Source organism: Rhodnius prolixus, unplaced genomic scaffold (genome assembly GCF_049639745.1).
Source record: "Rhodnius prolixus isolate KJV_2025 unplaced genomic scaffold, Rpr scaffold_9, whole genome shotgun sequence".
NCBI lineage: Eukaryota > Metazoa > Arthropoda > Insecta > Hemiptera > Reduviidae > Rhodnius > Rhodnius prolixus.
The window spans coordinates 250,199-270,915 of NW_027411604.1; the positions used below are offsets into that span (position 1 = coordinate 250,199).

At 35.5% G+C, this 20,717-nt stretch overlaps 1 protein-coding gene and 1 long non-coding RNA gene across 4 annotated transcripts in view; one reads left to right on the forward strand and one right to left on the reverse strand.

The window, feature by feature from the left end:
* Window positions 1-20,717, forward strand: part of LOC141454464 (homeobox protein E60-like) — a 103,333-nt gene that overhangs the window by 1,153 nt on the left and 81,463 nt on the right. The gene's annotated exons all lie outside the window — the stretch shown is intronic.
* On the reverse strand, window positions 119-5,660 carry LOC141454467 (uncharacterized). 2 transcript variants are annotated; one of them, XR_012458725.1, is made up of 3 exons: window positions 4,420-5,660; window positions 3,046-3,167; window positions 119-174 (listed from the first exon to the last, which is right to left on the reverse strand). It is a non-coding gene; the product is annotated as an uncharacterized lncRNA (long non-coding RNA). The 2 variants fall into 2 exon arrangements; XR_012458724.1 differs by lacking the exon at window positions 4,420-5,660 and having other exon boundaries at window positions 3,046-3,815.

The window sequence follows — 20,717 nt, forward strand, 5'->3', positions numbered from 1 at the left end:
TAAAAGTTCACTCTACTATTTTAAGAAAATTATTGGTGCTATTTTGGAGAAGCTCGCTATAAACTTAATAATTTCAAGACGTGACATCTAAATGAAATGCTCAGAATATTGGTACTTTACGATTTATGTGTTTTTAAGTATTTCTGTACACCCAACAAACATTGTGACCATTTTCTAGAAAAATAAAATTAATTATAATAATTTAAAAATTCTTTCACTTTCCCAGTTTTACGAAAAAATAAAAAGTTTTTAGAAGTAAACACTTTTCTCATTCATTATGCTTTAAAAAAAAAAAACCTAATTCTTTTTTTTTACAAAGTATTAATGAAAATATTAACTCATTTAAAAACAATAACGTATTTTTATAGTATTCTACAGCGCAATTAATATTTCATAATTATTTCTTATTATTTTGTGGTAACAGTGTAGCACCCTTATTCGTGGGGGGAAAACTCAAAATAGTCGTACACTCAAAAAACCTAGAAAAAGAGAGAAAAAATTTTTTTTTCCCCGAGAAAGTGCCGACAAACATCTTTTGCTAATCCAAGACCGGGCGGCCGCTTCTGTAGAATGTAATTTTATTGATATAACAATTATTAATACCGGTTATTTAATCGCCATCAGTTTTTTTTAGTAGAAGTTGATATTATCGTTTTATACATTCAGGTTACGGCGTATCTTGAATTCTAACTCAAGGCTTGCAATAATATATTTTACGGCTTTTTCGCTATGAAAGTTTAGTTTTTCTATAGTTTTTTTAAAAAAATATCTAACTAGATTTAGTTGATCATGCATCCGAAATTATTTCTAAGCCGCTTTCTCACATGAACTGTACAGTTACGGCAATATAATCTACTCACAACTACAGACGGAAGTCTCGGTTAGTTTCTATGAAAGAATTTATTATTGAAAGGAGGGAACATTTCTATATTTCAGCATTTTAGGCACCCGTTGGTCACATTTTGGCTAAACAGAAGTGAAGTAAATTTTTGGACTTAACAAGAACACTTCGCTCAGGAAATGGGATTATCTCTTAGGATAATATTACAATTTAGTTTAATATCAAATAAGTTGGAAATAAATTCACCAATTCGGTCAAAATTGTAGCATCTAATCTAAGGTACTCTAGACTCCCCAGATATCGGCGCTCAAAGAACAGAGTAAACGAAATAAAAAGAGCATTCGCAACGAAATAATAGGATACTTGCTTAGGTAACCGAGCGGTTAGCGGCCCCCGCAAAGCATAGCTAAGATGTATTGCGGTTACTGGGTTCGATCCCTGGTCTAGGGTCTTGGATTTCATTTAATGAGAAATATATGTGGTATGTTAGCTCCGCAACACCTCATTGGGATAGCTGGTCATGAAGCTCACGCCAAAAATAGGCATATAACTTCATTTGATTACTTTCTAATATGTATACTTTATCTTAAGCATAAGGTGAGAAAGAAATTGCTTCGAAGAGTCCATGTATTCATTGTTATCAAGAAAAATGATTCAAATAAACTACGCGGTACACTCAAACGCAAAATATCAATTGAAATTTAAATCTATAAAAAAAATCTGGAAAATCCACTCAGTTAAGGCTATTTCCGCTTCTATGGTTTCCGCCAAAACTTTATGCCGGATATCAAATTTGAAATCAGGCTGGTAAACCGGACATTTCATACATTCATCTAGATTGTTAAGATTTAATAAAAAACTGCTGCTATGATTTCCTTTTAATTTGGTACACTATAGCTCGCAAATGGTTCTATAATATTTAAATGTAACAATATCACGGGAAATTCGAAGACTTCCGTTTAGTTACTTAAGAGGAAAGTATTGAAATATCAAATTGAACTTCCTGTGAGATTGAGTTTCAAGATAAAGTAGATACTTTCACATGGACTCTGGGAAATCCTCTCTCCATTCTCAGGGGGCCTCAACTCGTACACTTCAGGTGGAAGACACTCAATACAAAATAAATTTTCACGGTTCCACATTTTCTTCTAAAGAAAAGTAAAAGAAAGTGCCCTTAATGAATTTTACCGAGAAAATATCTCAAATTAACTTCATAGTACTACTGGCGGGAAATACGCTAACTAAGTCAACAGCAAATCTTTGGAAGCGTATGCGAGAAAATATCAGCAATCTGGACCATTGATTCAGTAGAAGCGGTAATTCAGTTTGGCAAATGTTCGCTAAAAACCTGTGGGTAACTTTGAAAAATTGGCAGCCTTAGTGAAATATCGAACTTCTGAGGTAAACAGAGACCAAGTTATAACAACCAATTTTAAGTAAACCTTAAAAAAACCTTTAAGTAAAACTTAAATGCTTAAAAACGGGTATTTCTGATGAACTCAAAAATTTTCTATCTACACGATTCCAATACTTCCTTTACTACGAGCAATAAGGAGAAGTAGAAGTAAGCTACACGATGAGTAGAAGGTATTAAAGTATAGTTATGTAATAATGGGATATTAAGCAGTTGTAAGGCAGTTAGTAGTGTAATTTACTACTCGCATTACACTTGGCGAGATGTAATTTTGTGATGAATTACATTCACTTACTACTTTTACAAAGTTAGTGACAGAAGTTAATAATTTTTTTTTTTTGTTTCTATAAGGTTTTAATCTAATTTAAAGTAATACGATCGAAATATTGCTTGAAAGTAATTGATTTTTGATAAGCAGCAATTAGGATAAAAATGAAAAAAAAAAAAAAGATCTTACGATGTCACAGAATAGTTATTTATTGCACAAGTAAGGCAAGCCTACGTTTCATTCGAGTCATGCATCTTAATGCATCAAGTAATGCAACTTAATCGAGGTTAAACTCTTCCCATAAGCCAATAATAAATTCTTTCTGCAATCGTTTCAATAATTCAGAAGATATACTCTATAAGACGAAAAGGCTACACGCTGAATGTTAGGTAAGTATTTGAATCTGGATTAATTTTGAACTTTAGAAAGGTAAAAATTAAGAAACTAATTACAAATTGCTAACATACGAGTATATTGCACTTTTTTAAAGTATTTTTTTATACGGATGTTTATTGTACTTACAGTAAACTAGTTCCGTAACTGCTGGCCAGGGTACGTAATCCTGATGTTGATTAGTTGCTATCATAGTAGTTAGATTTAATTTTTGGAGTATATTCAGCAAAAATATTCAATACCGCCTGCAACTTGTCACAACAATGCGATATTAGACCATAATGTACGAAGGTTTCTTGTAGGTTACAGAACAGAGTTGCCAAATATTTTCACAATATTTGTCTGTATGAGTTTGCATTTAAAACTAATTAATTGATTGAATTCTAACTAATTATTACAACTAACTTCCAGCATTAAATTATTTTATATGAATAATGTAAAAAATGAGAGCTTATTAAGCACACAAAAAGTGATTAAATGACTTGTATAATGTGAACTTGCTTTGCTAAATTTAGTCTAATAATATTGCCATTATTTTGCATTGCAGAAAGAAGAAGTTGTGCCTTTAATTTATTACTTAGATAAGGAAAGAATTGTTTAATTTCTTTTTACCCAGAATCAAGCTGTGTTTAACAATATGCTTAAAATATTATAATGTAAACATTTTTTTTTTTTTTTTTGAACGTTTGAAATAATGATCAAGTCATTTTGTTTAATTGCCGAGGTTATTAACTTGAACAGAGCATATTATTTGAATAGAACACGGCAAATTGACCGCAACACCTTATCGCTATCTCATTGTAACAATCTTAATACCAAATGTTCACGTGTAACAATGCTAAGGCTGATTATAATACGTAACAATATTATACGCTTACAGGATTTTAACCCAAAAAATATGTTTTTTAATTCCTCTAACTGCACGTAAAAAGGACGTTTTGGAATCATATTATTTGTAGTTAGCTTACGATTATATCAGAAATAGAAAATTACATAAAGTTTTAATTTAATAATTCTACTGTCATCTGGGCAACGTAACAATAAGATGTGGTCAAAATAGGTTATCAAGAATTTCCAATTTACCGAAAGGTTATAACGACGTTTAAGCGACCCCCCTTAAAACATTGTTTAACGTTGTTTTGGTAGATCTATTATTTGGTGGCACAAAACGATGGTTCTAAAAGTTATTGAATGTCGATAAAATGTAATTTTTTCTAATTGAAGTTATGGTATTTTGGCGAAATCATTAGGCTGAGCTGTATTCATTTTCCAAGTTTTTGCTGTATGATTTACACAAAAATTTTTACAGTAAATTTTATTGACAATTTAAAAACAGGAACAAAATATAGTTCCTAGGCAGTTCGCTAGGTAGGTTAAATATTTTTCAGTTTCTTTTATTGGTTAAGAATTTTACTGGATAGTTTTCCACTTCTTTGTGACTTTCTCGCTAATGATTTTGTCATTTTTACGCGCTAATTAAAAGCAAAATAAGACTTCTGTTACCTGTTTGAGGCAAGTTTATACTTTTGTGTAATTATGTATTGTTTTAATGTAACTATAACCTTGTTAATGTATCACTTGGAGATTTGTTTATTAGGAGAGGTTACCCTTATTGGAGTTATAGCCGAAATATCACTGCTAACTGAATCAGCTTCTATGTTCACAACGCTTTTAATATTTACATAATCATAGTATATAAACCATAAATATACCTATAGAAAAATAATTGAAGAAGGAATGCTACAGCAACAGCGGACTGTGGTCTCCACGTATACGGAGGGTTCATGTTACTAGTAGGTATGATGAATTAAGTGTTGCAGGGCCGTAGGGGGCGTCTTAGCTAATGTTAGTGTTTAACGCTCGGACTGAGGGAGCGCCAGGACGCTGTCTTGACACCTTTCTCGCCAAGCTAACCAGCCTTAGCGGCACTATTTCCCACCACTGCGTCTCTTTCTTCTTCTGCTTCTTCTTTAACTGCCTTCTAAATTATACACATTATTCCGGAAGGTGCATAAGAGCAGCTGTTTTGTATGTCCGCTCACTTCATTGCTTTACTTGGATTGCTGGTGTGCATAAGTTTAGCGGCCTATTAGTTTTCACTTCTTCTAAGCATCTACCAGGAACAGAATGTGAGTGTATCCCTTATAAAGCGGTAATGAGGCTTGCGAATCCCTCTAATTTAATAAAGTCTGACTGAGAAGTCAACAAGGATCTGACAGGTCCAAGGATTAAGGCCGGAATTAGAATCGACGTTAAGCTGCACTCCAGATGATAAGATTTCGGGGACGTGTGGATTCTATTTTAGACGCAAATAGTCTGGATGAACCCTATATTCATCCGCAGAAACTTTTGGACATGATCGATGAGATGTTCCTATCTCAATGCCGCTTGCAAGAAGTTCGCTGGAAGATAACATTTAATGCTAAATTGGAAAATGAACTAGTTTTAGAGAACTCTTGACTTCCTATTGAGATACCCATTTTTCCCCGCATTTTCCTAAACCAGTCATTCCATCTCTATTTCTAAACACATCTTCAACTGTGTGGAAGACATCCAACATTCTTGCTTGAACGCCTCAAAGGATTCGAAATTGCACATATATTAAGGGAATTAGATTAGGAGTGTACATACATTGTTCCGATTTTTGCAGTTTGAGGGATACCTCTTTGTTGTATTAAAAAGTAAACACACTTCCGCTAACATCTTTATTAAATATCCTCCATGGCTTTACCGGATCGGTGAACAAAAAAAAATTACTGAAATTAAATTGATGTAGATCGAATCAATCGATGAATTTCAGTTCGATTAATCGACTAAGGAATTTTAGAGCGGTAGATTATTATAGTAGAACATTTTGAAGTACCTGAAGGATGTTCCTATTTGACAACTTACCAATTTGGCCACTTTCATGGAGTCCAATGCGACTTGCTAGCAGAACTGACGATATCAAGCAAAGCAGTTTTCACACCTTCATGACACCGCATCAATAAACATTTAATGAAGATATTTTCTAGTTAAAAGAATAATTACGTACGAGTGAATGGACATAGAAAAAAATATATATATTATTATTTACTTCATTCAATGTTTATTAGGTTGGTTATCTATTTCGTGTGAACACGGTCGTTGGACCATGAGCACGCGATCTGGTAATATTTACTGGAGCTCTGGCAGAGTTCGCCACCGTGCACCCGGCTCTATTGATTGTAGGTTAGAACTCTGTAAAAGTTGAGGTTACTTTTTTTTTCTCTGAAGCTAGATCTGGTAATTTCAACTTCCAAACACTCCGGAGTTATTCGTTTAAATATGAGAATATAGTTGTACTCTGTACTGCTAGACTTTCTTACTTATCTGATGATTAGAGCATTAGTTATTTCAAGTATTATTCAAAAAGTTATTTAGTTATTTGGTGACATAGTGCTGGAAACATAGTGGAGCGGCGAGCAAAGCGGCGAAAACAAACACAAGTTAACCGTATGGGACCGCGCATAGTGGAGGATAGAGCAACGCTATCTATAAAGAGTGGAGCAAAGCGTTATGACATGTTTGATTTCTTCGCTCTCATCGCGCTCAATTTGTAAAGGTTATTTGCTCATAGGTTATGGATATTGATACATTTATTGGTTTAGTTTATTTAAAGAAACCTCTGTGGGACCGCAGTATTTGCGAAGCTACAACAGTTTTTAACAATTAATAATTAATTGTTAAAATTAATTAACAATTAGTAGTTAATGGAGAATTCAGGTAATTTTTGCTACATTTTAATTTGGTTCTCAATCCCTTAATGCTAACTTTCATCTAAATACTAGGCAAAATTAAATTACATTTTCTCGTCTTACTACTTCTGATCAGAACGAATTCTCCAATCCTTCTGCTGTAGCGTCGTACTACTCCAGTTTTTCAGATGAACAACATTAATTTACGACAAATCATGGAGTAGTGATTTAATAAAATTATTGTTTTTTTAATTGACTAATTTCTTTTTATCTGCATATATTTCTATTTTGTTTTTATTTATTCTTTTCTAACCTTAAAGTAACTGCTAGGATTAATGGGGTTACACTGGGCTAGTATGTAATCAAATGTTGATATAGACATTCGAAAATACGCATGAAACTTGCCGGATGCTCCCGAAGTTGTTGGTACAAGTGATGAAATTCACCAAGTTCATTTCTAGACTTATTTATATCAAGGAACACTGCAGCTCCTACTACTAAGCTGCTGCAAATACCAAATTTTAAAGGAAGAATTTCCGTATAGAAATAGTTCTTCCATCTTGTTTTGTCAAAAGGAGAACGCGACTAAGCTCGTCACTATGTGCATGCGACTCTTTGCTCGCTGCTCGTCGCTCTCTTTGATCTGAAGCAGCTATCATCGCCGCTTTGCTCGCCGCTCCACTATGTTTCCAGCCTCAGAGGGAAGTAAAGAAACAAGTAACGTTCATCTCAGTTTAATGAAGAATTATTGGCACAATAACTCGGGATATTGTTACGAATAAGGGATGGTACCTAGGCCATATGGGGTGCTAATGGCCTCGGTAGTCAATCCCGTTATTAAAACAAAAAATACATAATATATAGTACACAATTCTTTTAAATATTATATATTTTGGAATATTACAGCGGTAGATATTTTATTATCATATATTGATACATTTCAGCGTCTGTAAAGATGTAACATTGAAAATTTAAAGACCAAATTACCTCAGAATATTGTAGAAGCACCAGTAATCTACTGATACTCTCTCTAAGACGATGCCGTCAGCGCGGCAAACCACATTCGTGAATTTAAGCGTCTTTAAGGTTGTTAGATTTCACTTAAAAAAAGAGGAGATTCTGGAAGACGTAGGGGCCATGAAACAAATTTGACATATTCTATGGGCAGTTTTGGATTGTGTTACGCTCAGAAGTAATTTTTCCCAAGATCGATTTAAATGTTTAATGTCGATAAATGTTGCATTAAAATACTTACTATTAAATAGGCAAAAAAATAAAACGAAACGAAAAACATAGGGTACATTGGCGCTAGTTAGTTAAATAAACCAGGTGTGAGATGTCGAAGGGTATAGGTTAAGTTGAGGATGGTGTAGGGTATATGTTATAACGTGACAGCTCCTCTCGCAGCTGATAGATACAGAAATTGGTTCATTGTTGGCAACACACCAGCGCGCTCTATTGTTCCACCATCACACTATTATGTCAACAATATTTCAATCGTCCATTGTACTCCAGTTATAACCTCGGCTATAACCTCTCCACCTGATAACAGTGTTGCTCTTGTGTGTACAGTTTATAAAATGCTTTGTTCTCCTCAGTTCTTTAGCAAACATAATAGAGCGAAGGTTAATTTATGTTTAATTTACTAAATCGTTCGCCCCACGCTGTTGCATGGACTTCATACATCGATATTAGATTTTGTTTTTTGAAAGAAGAATTTGGAAAAGTAATTAGTCCAAGCTGAGGATATTAGTACGATCAAAGAAAGGAAAATTAATTCAATGAAATGAAAAGCACGCACTACTTCCTTCCTGCCGGCAACTAGAGGTGGCAATTCCTGCAGCAGGTAGACGCGATGCGTTTAACTTCGATCGGAATCAAGAGATCGTAATTCTAGCCGATAATCAGGCTGCACATTAAGTCCCTGCCTCACAATATGAGAATGCGGCGGATAATATAGTTATCTCAGTTTGGAGCTGGAACATGTTGGCGAGAAAGGAAATGAAACCGAATCTAAGACACCTCTCCTTCCTTGGGACATCTCTTTTGTGGAATAGATCTCTTCAGAAGATGCTCAAGAAGGTGAAAAAAAGTAACAGATTTCCTTCCAGAATTGAGGCAGTTAAAGAATTGTCTACTCAACAATAACCGGGACCTAGAATAATAGGATTCAGGTAAATAACGGCCAACAATTGTCGGGTAATTTTCAAGTTACAATGGGCTGAGTCAAGGAGAGCAAACAAGCCATCCGATCTACATGCAACAAGATGTAGAACACATCGACGTAATCCTTTCAGTGCATTAATCAGAGAATATGAAGACTAATGAAACTCAGGTTAGTAGAGAGAACATGGTGCATATTAATGTTCACAGATTCTGTCGCTGTAAAATTCTCCAGGTGTTTTGGTAACAGAAGAGAGCGATGTAGAAGCCAATATCAAAGGAATGGTTTTCAAAGCACTTCACGTTTTGGGCCAGTGTGAAGCGCTAGCTGGTTTCAACGTTCGGCTCTTCGGGGAAGAAAAATCCTCATGATTCGATGCTTTGCCCAGGAGCCAGACTGAATGAGGTGCTCTAACTATTGAGGGAGGTGTAATAGACCCTCTGTGTCGCGATGGCAGTAGGCTTACAGGACAACCTCGTAGAATTTAAAGTATTTAAAAGTAGATCTTTAATTAATGATCCTAGCTTCAGATCGCCATCACGTACAAATAAAACCATCCTGTCATGAAGAGAGTGTATAGAGGATACTTAGCGCATGGAAGGAAGAGCTGGGTATTGTTTAAGTTGAATGAATTTATTTCGAGTATTCTGAGATAGTTTAGATAGAGGTATTTGGTCCGGTCCATGAAACTGAAGAACAAGGAGCTTTTCGAGTTATTTGGGGCGCCCTGCTTAGTGCACTACATTAAACAAAAAAGAAAAGAAAACTGCAGCTGTCGGAAAATCGACTCAGTAGAATGGGGTATCTCAGATTGACCGGGACACCTGAGTGTCTCAAGCGTCACCTGAGTAAAATATCAGACTTGAACTTTCTGTGATGTTTCCTGTACAGGTTAGTGGACAAAAGCCAGAAGACCTTAAGATGGCAGCGACCCCTGAAAATGGAAAATCCAAAGAGTTGGATAATATAAAAATTTTCTAACTGGGCTTTTCTTTTCAATTTCTGCTCGACCAAGTGGTTTGGAATGCAGCGGTATGCAAGTGTATTTACGACCACGATTTTTCTGCAGCAATCGAAGAGTAGTGGAGTCTACTTAAGTGTACATTGTAAGGGGAAGATGGAGGAATAAAAGAAGAGTTTGTTTGGGTTTAACTGAAATCATAAACAATATTGACGTATCCAAGTTAGATTTGGAAGGAGCATGATGCGAGCGGGGCCATTCCCTCCAGTGGAGATAAAGCGCGCTTATTTACCGACTAGAGCTCCTTAACGTCGTGGGTGGTCCCGTTGGATACAACTTTACTGCTCCTCTTCACTACAGACCATCTCTCTGGCTGCTTTAACACACCTCGCTTTATATACTTAGTGTGTAGAGTACTTAGCCAACCTGCTCCTCAAAGTCCGCCTCTATCTCACTCTCTGCGGGTCTCTCCGTCTCTTTTCATTGATTTACTCCTTTATTTTGATTTATTTATTTCTTTAAAAATAATGATATAAATAATTAGAATACAGTCGACTCTCGATAAATCGAAATCCAAGGGACTACAAAAAAATTCGAATTATCGAGACTTCGAATTATCAAGAAGGGGAAAAAAATCGAATTATTAAGAGTTTTTATTATGTATATATGTATGTACATACGTATATTGAAAATACGTATGAGCTTACCTAAGTTTTAGACATGTACAGCCTCAAGTAAAAAAGTAAAAATAATGAAAACGACAAAAAACGGCATATATGTTAACATTTCAATAAATAATAATATACATATGTACCTAATTAAGAAAATGAAGAACAGTTTTTTGTTTCAATGTGGCTTGACTTAGTCAAGTGACTTAGAATTGTAGAAAGCGTTGATGGTGGAATATTGAAAGTTTTGGCGATATCTTTTTGTTTCGAACCACTTTCCGCGCCCGCGATAATTTTTTTTTTTTGTGGGACACAGTAAGGGGAGAAGTACTTCCCCATCGTGACAAACTAAGAAAGAGAATTGGAAAGTTAAACTGGACTGAGAGGAGGGAAACATTACGCAGGAAATGGACAATAAGCGGAAAATGAGAAGTAAACATTACTAGGGAAAATTCGAATTATAAAGAGGGGAAGCGGCCTCCTTCGAATTGTAGAGCCTTCTCTCCCCCTGTTGTTAAGAGAAAAGGATTTCGAGTTATCGAGCGTATCTAAATACACTGAATTTTTTCGATTTACCGAAGTTAACAGCTGTAGAGTTCGAATTATCGAGAGTCGACTGTATTAAAAAAATGAAAAAGCGGGAACTTTCTTTGATAACAAACTTTTTGGTTCAGAAAATAGCAACAAAGCTCTATAAAAAGTTTGTTTGAACTACCAGGAAGCCATAAATATGAAAAAAAGTAATTGAAACAAGCCTTGCTGAGCTCCTAACAGATTGTTGGCTATTTAATACTGATCAAGACTTTTCAATAACGAGCACCAAAAGGTAAATTAAACGTTGGGCAGTAATCCGAAAAATTTAATCCTAATAAGAAATAAAAGAAGCCCTCCCAGGAGCCTTTGGAATTTAGAGGTTTTGGCAACATTGCACTTCCTTAAGAAGTTAAGGAAATGTGTGTTCTTACATAGGATAAGAGGAGCCGACAATACTAGACTTTAACCAGTCCAGGACAGGTATTCTCTCTGGTGAGTTCTTGAAGATGACTGCTGTCTTACGATATTGGAGACAGGCTGAATCTGTAAGAGAAGTTGGCGACAATTATTCTCTTTTCGGTTCGGTTCTTATCATTGAATCTGCACGTTTCTGTGTGTACAAAACATTGCCTGATTCGACTGTAGTGTAAAAAGCAAGGCCAAGAACACTATTCTACCATAAAACACAAGCACTCCACTTATTCTGGAAAGAGACAACGCGATCATTAAAAAAGAAGAAAAAAAAATTTAAAAAAATAGTTTAAAAGTGATTAAATTACTACTTTACCTGAGTATCTATCCCAACTATTGTTAACCAATATGTACTTTGTGGTCAACACAATTCAATATTCTAGTCGACTTCAACTTAGCAGCCGCAGAAAGGGGACGGGGAAGAGTTGTTCCAGAAAAAAACTCTGCCAAATATTAAGTCCATATAATTAGTTACAAGGATTGTTTACTAAGTATGGGCTAAACACTAAAATTACTAAAACCTCATCCTTTTTTTTTTTGTAACATACACTATAACAACAACAAAAAGAAACAGAAGTTATAGAAACCAAAACAATACTAAGTAAAAGTGAGAGTGGGAGGTTTCACTAAAACATTAAGGGTTACTACTAAAAAAAAAACAGTGTAGCTAACCTAACAAAACAAAAATTACTAGTTAAATAATAGCTACCTTTTTATTAAATTCAAGAGATAATTATACATGTTCTATAGTTTTATAGTTAGTATTACTCCTCGGTTTTTGTTTTAGACGTTAATATTGTATTAATATTTCGTATTAGGAAAACAAAGTACAGCAGAATTGCAGACAACTTACAACAGTTTACCCAATAATTATTAGAAGTTTGCTAATGTAATGTACGAGTTTGAACAGTACGCAACACTGCCCAACTAAGAAGGCGGCCCCCCTTCGCTAACAGTAATATTAAAAAATTACACAGTTAAATATTGGAACACACTTGTTTGAGTTCAACTATCGTGAATAAGGAAAAGAAGGAAGTTTGTAAAGTAGTTAAATATTAAGACAACTAGTTTTCCTAGTGTCATATTGTTGCTATCCATACTCTTTCAAGATTTTTCATGAAGACTATTAAAAAATTCTGAGGTAAAGGTAGATTTTTTGAAAAAAAAATTATTTCGACATTTTTTATGGTAGTAATAGGGTTGAATCCTTCTAAAATTTTAGTAAGAAGAATTTTTTGTTTCAAGCATTTTGAGAAAATATGGTGAGTCAACATTTTTTAGGTTGGCAGTAAGAGGAAGTCGTGTGGATGTGCACGGAGGATTTTTACCCCCCCTCTTTTAGCAATTTTGCGTACACCAGAATAGTGGCAAAATATAATTCTTAATAGTGTAGCTTTTAAGGTCTAAGATTATCATCTAATCAGTCTCTAATCAAATTTCGATCTGGAGTAATGAGACTAGAAGGCTAACCGCTCGTTACCCAGTTAAGTTTTAAGATTGTTTCCCCCACTCCCCGCTAAAGTAAAGGATAAAGGTGTAAGAAAACTAATTGGAGGGCGCGATAGTTTTATAATTAAAATGTAATGGCCCCCCCTTACAAAAAAAAATGGTGGAAAGAATGACGAGGAGGTGATAAGTATAGTTATGGCAATATATTGTAGAGCGGGTTGCGCGGGGGCGGGAAAAAAAAAAACTGAGTACCCGCCACAAGTTTAGCGTGATGCACACCATATCGATCTTTCTATATCGTTGTAAGCCCTTCCACTGCCTCCTTTACTTGCTTCACTTCACTAACATGCATTCAATCTAGTTCCAATCTGTGGTCGAAAACTATTATACATCAAACTACAGTAGTTTGAAAACAAACTTCCTCAGTTGGTCGTTACTATAGTAGCAGTTCTTTTATTTTCTAAACCTTATCTATCTAATACCATCTCAAATAACTTTATTACTTCATTACTTAGAACTTTCATAGTGTTTTAGTGGTGAATAAGGTAGGGGAATTAAGTAATTTCAGCTTATAATTTTCAAAACGGAAAACCCAAACTTATTATTTCCTCATTTACCACGCTCCTAGTGAAAACAAAGCACAACGAAGACCTTGTGAGAAGCTGGAGTAGACTAAGTTTTGGTACAAGCATGGGCAGACCGCGTTTTTGAGGCTGCCGAACCGTTTTTTGCATTTCTTAATGTTGGATACCCATTCATGGCGACATTTTCTTTTTGGAGGAGATGTAAGTTCTTGAAATAAAGAGCTGAACAGTTTTTTGAGCAATTTCTGAGTCATGGTTTATTGATACTAAGGAGAGGGGGCCCACTATACATTAGATTTTGTAGTGATTAGATTTTTGATTAGATTAGTAAAAACAATTAAACATTTTACCAAACCTGTTGTTGTCTTCTTCAGGTGAATGGTAACATTATAGTTTAGTCGTAATGCTTGAGAACAGCTAGATTGGTGGGCAGTTTAAGACAGAAGATTCAATTACAAGAACGAATATCTTTTACTGTCCAGAATTAGAATTAGAAACGGGGCGAGACCTACGCCCCATGGCACCGCAGCCACAAGAGGTCTACTGTGCCAGCCCAATTTTTTGGATCTAGTAGTTGAAACCTCCCCCTACTAAAGAGGTGGAGGACTTTCCCTACTAGTTCTTTTGGCGCTACTATCTCCTTTGATCTCAAAGTACCAAAGGTTTCATAGCACAACCCGCTCGATGAGAGGCCATTTCCTCCTCTCCCTGACACAATCGGCCCACCTGTTCCGAGCTAATAAGCCCCACCTTGTACAGATGTTTCCTGAACCTACTATGCCCTGCTTTAATAGGCCTGTGATCAGAGTAATCTGATTTCCCCATGGCACTGCAGCCACAAGAGACCTATTGTGCCAGCCCAATTTTTTGGATCAAGTAGACGAAATCTCCCCTACTAAAGAGGTGGAGGATTTTCCCTACTAGTTCTTTTGGCGCTACTATCTCCTTAGGTTTTTAAAGTTCCAGAGGTTTCATAGCGCAACCCGCTCAATGAGAGGCCGTTTTCTCCTCTTCCTGACACAATCAGCACAACGGTTCCAAGCTAGCAAGCCCCTACCTTGTACAGAAGCTTCATGAACCTACCATGCCCCTGTGACTAGGCCTGTGATTGGAGTAATCTGATTTCTACCCAAGCACAGACTCTCTTCGGTTCTTTGTTTACTCAGCCAAGGCTATCTTAGTCTTGCTGTGTAAATTGAACAGCAAGTCGGAGTTCGTTTCATCCTCTTCCTCGCACAATCTGCACTAAGATTCAGAGCTGATAAGCCCCCTCCTTGTACAGATGCTTTCCTGAACCTACCATACCCCCGTGAATACGCCTGTGATCAGAGTAATCTGATTTCCGCCCAAGCACAGAGCTTTTTTGGCTCTTCATTTACACAGCCAAGGCATCGTTCTGTGTTTGATCCCCTAAGATACATCACCCAGTTCTTTCCATGCTCTCTCTCCAGATCCAATCTCTGACAGCCGCACGAACCTAGTCCTTGGTTATCTCCAGGACCAATAAAAGGAGTGTTAACTCCTTAATGTCGCTTCGGCGGTACATATACTAAATTGGAACTGTCCAGTCTTGATGACAAGATCAAGACCCAACATAGCTTGTCTCCGAGCAACGCCTGTTATTCATCTGAGGGTGAAGGAAATAATTATTGGTACCAATTTTCGCCGACCAGGGTAATAATTTGATTAAAAATATTAAAATCAATAAAAAACAGCCATTTAATTCTCCCATAGTTAGAAATAAGATTCACGAAGTTGTGGCTTTTATTATTATTAATTATTTTGTTTATTGCAACAATTTGGAATAGTTTTATTGTGAGTAATTTTTTTTTTAAAGAGTAATTAAAATAGTTCAGAAACTAGTTTGCAAAGAGTGGGGGGGGGGATCATTATTTTTAATTTAACGGTCATAAAAAGAGATAAGAAGAAGAATATTTTAGGAGCAAACGTTGGTACAACTGATGGTGGCGGTCTTTATTTTCCCTTTACTGTAAAGAATAAAGGAGCGCAGGTTTTGCTACATTCCTTTTGATCAAATTAAAAAAAACAAACAACAAAAAATCCCTGCAGTTGATTTTTGTTGTTTAATTGACCGACATCCCAATAAAAAAACAAACACTGAGCTGCAGGATGAGTTAATCAAATTAAGGAGCGAGTTCCAGACACCAGATTGCACAGGTAGTTCTGTTCGCTCGTTCGAATTACTTTAATTACTATGAACGTATGCTAATTAAATTAAGTTCACTTGCTCTCTACAGCCGAGAAGAGCAAGTATTCGTTTCAAGTTTTCCGCCAGGACCCCCCAAAAAAAGTTAGATTTTCATTTCTTTTGACGGAAAAAAATCTAGACGGGAAGTATTACAGAAAGGTAGAGAGCAACCGGATGTGTCTATAATGTTTTTCGTTTGAGATTTCTTGCACAAGAAAATTACCCCGAAAAATCAAGTGAAATTTCAGTTTAGTTTGTGAAGTTTGTAACAAAAAAAAGAAAAGTGAAGAGCATTTATATACAGCTGGAAAATTCAGAAAGTTGAAGAAAATGGCTTAAAATGAAGTGGGAATTTCCTTTTTATGGTTTTCCCAACTTCCGCCGTAACCACTGCGTATCAATTTTGGTTTTTTAATACTAAACTTGCAAAATTGTATTTTTTTTCCTGGAATGGTTCACTGTGACATCATGCTTCCTTCTGTACTTGAGTAGGTTTCCTGCTGAATCACCACCATTGGTTCTCGAGGGAAGGTCCAGAGAATTTTACGCTGAGACTGAAAAGGTTTTTTAAAGGCATGTTCTGGGACAGATCTGGTGGTCTCTTCATTCCCCAATCTTCTCTGTTTCTAATCCTGTTTCCTCCCTTCTCCTTATTCTTCTACCCAGCTCACCTTGGATCAAGAAATTAGGGATAACCACTCCCTAACAGGAAAATCCTCCCTGCTAATGCCTTCTACAGATCTATTTGATCGGGTCTGTTGCAAAAAACAAAAAAAAAATTATATATTTATACATGTAGGAAATGCTCTTTAATTCAAAGAAAATTCGGGAAATTCTAAATAGGAAAAGTTAGGTGTTTTTCAACATTACCATTTTTCACGCAGTTTTTCACTATCAATTCCAATAAAACTGCTCTCTACCGGAAAGTTTTAATATTCCAAATTGGCTCCATTTACCACCCACGACAGTTGGCATGTTCCGGTTTAGTGAATTAAAAGAAAATTTCCAAAACAGGAAACCACTTAACCGAAGACTCTTTCTCTAAAACATCGCGAACAGATTAAAAGCTGTTATTTGACTAATAAGTCTGGGAAATTACGTTCTAGGGCGTTCTCTGAGATAAGTGACAAAGTATGTTAGTTACTACCAAGGGATTTGTAGCGGTGGGAAAGTGGTTTGAGTGTTGGATATCGTCGGATCAAGTGCAGTCCATACAGTTCATGTGACACTGCTTAGACTTTGGGCTGGTCAAAAAGTCTTCTTCTTTGGCCAACAGACTGGACTTCACTTGGCTTCCTACTCACAAATTAAAATATATTTTGCCTTTTATCGTATTAAACAAATTTTCTTTTATTGATTATTATTATTGAAAACGAAGAACTTCCGCCATGTGATAAATTAATGACGGCAATTAAAAAGTTAATTAATACTTTTTCCAAATAAAACAGGATTAATAGTTGCGGTAGTATTAGTAGTGAAGTGTGTTGCGGGGTTTTCTGTAATGTGTAATTAAGGGGTAATAACCGACGCGATATAATTAGTGTTGCGACGAACTATACTGAGTCCTGTGGCCCTATTAACGTCGACCATTCAAAGTACCACCACCTTCTGGTGGATCTGTACCTTATTCAGTGTTGTCAATTATTAATTGAACAAAAAAAAAATCGATTTATTGAAAATGATGTACTTTTAAAACACCAGCGTCTATTGTTCGTGCCTCTCTTACACCAAATTGCGATATAGACTAATATTCGACTAAATGTTTAGATATTATTTACTTTAAATTTCTCATATTAACCATTAAAGGTATAGACCGGGGGAATATAGCCTAGTACCGCAATACATCTTAGCTTTGCGGGTCTAGCCTCTAACCGCTCGGCTACCGTGGCGACTAGCAAACATACATTACTGCAAATTTCTCATATTAACCTTTAAAGGAATGTAGCATAGTACCGCAATACATCTTAGCATTGCGGGTCTAGCCTCTAACCGCTCGGCTACCGTGGCGACTAGCAAACATACATTACTGCAAATTTCTCATATTAACCGTTAAAGGAATATAGCCTAGTACCGCAATACATCTTAGCTTTGCGGATCTAGCCTCTAACCGCTCGGCTACCGTGGCGACTAGCAAACATACATTACTGCAAATTTCTCATATTAACCTTTAAAGGAATGTAGCATAGTACCGCAATACATCTTAGCATTGCGGGTCTAGCCTCTAACCGCTCGGCTACCGTGGCGACTAGCAAACATACATTACTGCAAATTTCTCATATTAACCTTTAAAGGAATGTAGCATAGTACCGCAATACATCTTAGCTTTGCGGGTCTAGCCTCTAACCGCTCGGCTACCGTGGCGACTAGCAAACATACATTACTGCAAATTTCTCATATTAACCTTTAAAGGAATGTAGCATAGTACCGCAATACATCTTAGCTTTGCGGGTCTAGCCTCTAACCGCTCGGCTACCGTGGCGACTAGCAAACATACATTACTGCAAATTTCTCATATTAACCTTTAAAGGAATGTAGCATAGTACCGCAATACATCTTAGCATTGCGGGTCTAGCCTCTAACCGCTCGGCTACCGTGGCGACTAGCAAACATACATTACTGCAAATTTCTCATATTAACCGTTAAAGGAATATAGCCTAGTACCGCAATACATCTTAGCTTTGCGGATCTAGCCTCTAACCGCTCGGCTACCGTGGCGACTAGCAAACATACATTACTGCAAATTTCTCATATTAACCGTTAAAGGAATATAGCCTAGTACCGCAATACATCTTAGCTTTGCGGGTCTAGCCTCTAACCCAGTAGTTCTTAACCGGTGTTCCGCGAATATCGTCCAAGTGTTCCACGAAATTTCAATTTTAAATGTATTGAATTTTAGAAACTTAGGGAAGATACGAAAACAAAAAATTGTTCCTTTTTTTTTAATTTGAATTTAATTTTAAGTTCTTGCTAAATACCGAATTTCAAATTATTTAATGTTAGTGTTCCGCGAGAAAAATATATACATATAATTGTGTACCGCGTCTATGAAAAGGTTAAGAACCACTGATATAAGGGGTTGAAAATTTTTTGGGTCATGAAATTCTGTAAAATTATGCCCGTTCTATATCTTCCACTCTGAACCACGTATTAGTATGGAATTTTGTTCTCGTATGCACTTTGTTTTTCTCAATTATAAACTATAGTTATTTTGTGTACAGATCTAAAAAGGTAGAAGATATAAAAGGGTGAAAATTTTTTGGGTCATGAAATTCTGTAAAATTATGGCCGTTCTATATTTCCCACTCTGAACCACGTATTAGTATGGAATTTTGTTCTCGTATGCACTTTGTTTTTCTCAATTATAAACTATAGTTATTTTGTGTACAGATCTAAAAAGGTAGAAGATATAAAAGGTTGAAAATTTTTTGGGTCATGAAATTCTGTAAAATTATGGCCGTTCTATATCTCCCACTGCGAACCACGTATTGGTATGGAATTTTGTTTTCGTATACACTTTGTTTTTCTCAATTATAAAGTATAGTTATTTTGTGCACAGATCTACAAATGTAGAAGATATAAAGGGATGAAAATTTTTTGGGTCATGAAATTCTGTAAAATTATGGCCGTTCTATATCTCCCACTGCGAACCACGTATTGGTATGGAATTTTGTTCTCGTATACACTTTGTTTTTCTCAATTATAAACTATAGTTATATTGTGTACATATCTAAAAAGGTAGAAGATATAAAAGGTTGAAAATTTTTTGGGTCATGAAATTCTGTAGAATTATGGCCGTTCTATATCTCCCACTGCGAACCACGTATTAGTATGGAATTTTGTTCTTGTATACACATTGTTTTTCTCAATTATGAACTATAGTTTTTTTGTGCACAGATTTAAAAAGGTAGAAGATATAAAAGGTTGAAAATTTTTTGGGTCATGAAATTCTGTAAAATTATGGCCGTTTTATATCTCCCACCTTGAACCACGTATTAATATGGAATTTTGTTCTTGTATACACTTTGTTTTTCTCAATTATAAACTATAGTTATTTTGTGCACAGATCTAAAAAGGTAGAAGATATAAAGGGTTGAAAATTTTTTGGGTCATGAAATTCTGTAAAATTATGGCCATTCTATATCTCCCACTGTGAACCACGTATTGGTACGGAATTTTGCTCTCGTATGCACTTTGTTTTTCACAATTATAAACTATAGTTATTTTGTGCACAGATCTAAAAAGGTAGAAGATATAAAAAGTTAAAAAATTTTTGGGTCATGAAATTCTGTAAAATTATAGCCGTTTTATATCTCCCACTGTGAAGCACGTATTGATATGGAATTTTGTTCTCTTGTACACTTTGTTTTTCTCAATTATAAACTATAGTTATTTTGTGCACAGATCTATAAATGTAGAAGATATGAAGGGTCGAAAATTTTTTGGGTCATGAAATTCTGTAAAATGATGGCCGTTCTTTATGTCCCACTGTGAAGCACGTATTGATATGGAATTTTGTTCTCTTGTACACTTTGTTTTTCTCAACTATAAACTATAGTTATTTTGTGCACAGATTTATAAATATAGAAGATATAAAGGGTTGAAAATTTTTTGGGTCATGAAATTCTGTAAAATTATGGCAGTTCTATATCTCCCACTGTGAACCATGTATTGATATGGAATTTTGTTCTCTTGTACACTTTGTTTTTCTCAACTATAAACTATAGTTATATTGTGTATATATCTAATAAGGTAGAAGATATAAAAGGTTGAAAATTTTATGGGTCATGAAATTCTGTAAAATTATGGCCGTTCTATATCTCCCACTGCGAACCACGTATTGGTATGGAATTTTGTTCTCGTGTACACTTTGTTTTTCTCAATTATAAACTATAGTTATATTGTGTACATATATAAAAAGGTAGAAGATATAAAAGGTTGAAAATTTTTTGGGTCATGAAATTCTGTAAAATTATGGCCGTTCTATATCTCCCACTGCGAACCACGTATTGGTATGGAATTTTGTTTTCGTATACACTTTGTTTTTC